At 29.8% G+C, this 3,740-nt stretch overlaps 1 non-coding gene across 1 annotated transcript; it reads right to left on the reverse strand.

Moving 5' to 3' along the window:
• Positions 1-3,068: 3,068 nt before the first annotated feature.
• LOC139865448 (small nucleolar RNA R71) lies at positions 3,069-3,175 on the reverse strand. The gene has a single exon (XR_011764968.1). It is a non-coding gene; the product is annotated as a small nucleolar RNA R71 (small nucleolar RNA).
• Positions 3,176-3,740: the final 565 nt, after the last annotated feature.

Here is a 3,740-nt window from a genome sequence, read left to right on the forward strand (position 1 = left end):
ATTTAATATAGAGAATTACAATTTGACGTATCTATAAATAACCACGTACACTCAATTGGACACGATGGGCGGGATATTTATAAATACTAATAATTGTTCATTTAACCGGACACGGGAATGGATTAATAGTCAATGGACTCATTAAAACAGGTGTGGATTACATACAAGGACACTTTGTGTAATTATTAACAACGTATTAAAACCTTGGGTTACATGCAGTCGATAACCTGGTGTAATCATTAAAAAAGTATTAAGACCTTGTTACAGTTTAAGTCCCCAATTAATTGGAATATTTGACTTCGGGTATAAGGGTAATTTGACGAGGACACTCGTACTTTTTATTTATGACCGATGGACTATTATAAACAAAAACCAGATGGACGTATCGAATAATCCAGGACAAAGGACAATTAACCCATGGTAATAAATTAAAATCAACACGTCAAACATCATGATTAAGGAAGTTTAAATAAGCATAATTCCTTTAATTTATATCTCATCGTACTTTTATTTACCGTCATTTTATTTACCGTCATTTTATTTATCGTACTTTAAATTACTGCAATTTTATTTATCCCACTTTTATTTATCATCATTTACTTTACGCTTTAAATTAAGTTATATTTATATTTAATATTTTACATTAGGTTTTAATTGTGACTTAAATTCTAAAATCGACAAACCGGTCACTAAACGGTAAAAACCCCCTTTTATAATAATAATAATATTACTTATATATATATATTTATACAAATATAGTTTAAAATAAATATAGCGTTAAACTTAGCTGACTCCCTGTGGAACGAACCGGACTTACTAAAAACTACACTACTCTACGATTATGTACACTGCCTATAAGTGTTGTAGCAAGGTTTAGGTATATCCATTCAATAAATAAATAAATAACTTGTGTAAAATTGTATCGTATTTAATTGTATTTCGTAGTAAAATATAATCTATTTCGTACTACACCTCGCACACATCAAGTATTTTTAGAGCCGTTGCCGGGGAACACTCAACGCCGAAGCGAAACGCTATAAAAAAATTAGTTTTTAAGTTATTTTTGTAAAAATATATTTATATAAGTTTTAAATATTAAAAACAAAAATATAAAAACATAATATATATATATATATATATATATATATATATATATATATATATATATATATATATATATATATATATATATATATATATATATATATATATATATATATATATATATGTTTAAGTGTTTAAAATTAAAAAGTTTTTATTTTTAGTTACTAAACTAATAAGTAACTTTTGTTAAAATATAAGTTTTACTTAAATTATATTTTCTAAAGATTAAAATCAGAAAAAGAAAATAAAAATCAAAAGTAAAAAAAATAATATATATATTAAAAACTGAACCTGCGAATTTGAGTCTGTACTCAATTTGAACCTGCGTAACTCCACACTCGCGAAGCTGTTTGGGTAGCAGAAATCCGCACTCGCGGAGCTGTCTGAAAGACTGAACCCGGTACCTCATTTATTACGCTATTAGGGTTAAGATTTAATTATTAATTATAATTAGGGTTAATTAAAATATTAATTAGTTTATCTTAGTTTTATTTTTAGTTTTAATTAGTAATATTAAGTGTAATTATTATTATTAATTATATAAATTAATACGTTAATAAAAATAATAATATAAAAATAATATTTTTATAAAAATAAGTAATTTTATCATTTTTTATAAATTGTATATTTTTAATCGTTTAATTGTAATTTGTATTTTTATCGTTCGTAACTAGTTTTAAAACTTAGTTTTTGCCGTAGTTATTTTATATTTCTAGATTTTTAGGCTTTGCCGTAAAATTCCTTAAGTGCTTTTTCTTTAGATTAAGATTTAGGCACTTTAGAATTTTATGATGTCACTTATCGCTTTAATATTTAATAGATTTTAGTGCCTATTAAGTTATTGCCATTTTGGATATAGAATTCCTTTAAGCTTTAATATCTTTAGACGCAAGATTTAGTTTGTGTTTCGACGCTTTACTTTCTTATTTTTATTTTTCGACCTTTTATTTTCGACGTTTTTCGACGCACTCTTCTTCTTTCTCATTTCTACGCTCTAGTTTTTAGGACATAGATTTTTATCTTCATCGAAATTTCGAAAAAAAAATTATTTTAAGCGGTTAAATTGATAGACATCCAAAATTTTCTGGTTCGTAGTAATAGTTGGATTTGTTAGTGGCGAGTTGTGGGCTTCCGATTTAAAGGGTCCTGGATACCTGCTACATCTATTGGTTATTCGAAACATGGGCAAAATCAGAAAAGTCTATTAATTTGATAACTTCTATAATTTTTTTTATTTTTATAACTAATAGGATATTCAGTGAATGCACCGAGTAAAACGTTCACCACCTTTCATACGTTCACCACCTGTAACTCGATCAAGACATCTAGCCAACATTGTCGCCATTGATTTTTCTTTAGAATCATCATCTAGTCGACCAAGTACTCCAATTCAAATTTCCGATAATCCATTTTTTGAACCTGATCTCACAATTGAGAACCCGGAGGATATTCGAGGACAATTCAGAGATCCTAAACTACTAATTATTCCTCCTGAACCACAAATCATACAACCAGAGATTGTCGAGGAAGAACCCATTAAATTAAAATCCTCTAATGATTCAGATTCAACAAATTCAATCATGGAAAATCAGGAACCTCTAAGTATGGAGGATCGAATGAGAGCTACACGCACTGGCCAAGGTCATGCCATTACTCAACCAGACATTAATGCGCCAGATTATGAAATCAAAGGACAAATCCTACACATGGTAACTAATCAATGCCAATTTAGTGGTACGCCAAAAGAAGATCCAAACGAACATCTTCGTACCTTTAATAGGATCTATACTCTATTTAAAATCAGAGAAGTTGAGGATGAACAGATCTATCTCATGTTATTTCCCTGAACTTTAAAGGGAGAAGCCAAAGATTGGTTAGAATCGTTACCTGAAGGAGCGATTGATACATGAGATGTTTTAGTTGAGAAATTTCTTAAAAGATTCTTTCCAGCATCTAAAACCGTAAGACTTCAAGGAGAAATTGTTACGTTCACGCAAAAGCCAAATGAAACTTTATATGAAGCGTGGACAAGATTTGGAAAGTTTTTGAGAGGATGTCCTCAACATGGTTTAGACACTTATCAAATAGTACAAATATTCTATCAAGGATGCGACATTACTACACGAAAAGACATCGACATAGCAGCTGGTGGTTCCATTATGAAGAAAACCGCAACTGAAGCTTACAAAATTATTGATAACACGGCCTCCCACTCACATGACATGAGTGGCATCAAGAAAAAGACATCCTTAGATTATCTAAAGCGGCTAGAGCCAATTCTAGCCATGACTTTGATTCCATTTCCGCAAAGTTAGATGCTTTCGAGAGACGAATGGAAAAGATGACTAAAGATATTCACGCAATACGAATTAGTTGTGAGCAGTGTGGAGGACCACATTTGACAAAAGATTGTCTCAGTATTGAACAAACAATGGAACAAAGAGAGAATGTTTCATACATGAACCAAAGGCCTGGAAATAACTATCAAAATAATTATCAACTGCCAAGACCAAACTACAATCAAAATCAGAATTATAACTGAAATGTTCCATACAACAACCAATAAGGTCCTAGCAATCAACAAGTATCTAATAATACTTACAACCAGCAAAGGCCTATTTTTCCAAATAAACCAC

The sequence above is a fragment of the Rutidosis leptorrhynchoides genome, chromosome 8 (assembly GCF_046630445.1).
Source record: "Rutidosis leptorrhynchoides isolate AG116_Rl617_1_P2 chromosome 8, CSIRO_AGI_Rlap_v1, whole genome shotgun sequence".
Lineage (NCBI taxonomy): Eukaryota > Viridiplantae > Streptophyta > Magnoliopsida > Asterales > Asteraceae > Rutidosis > Rutidosis leptorrhynchoides.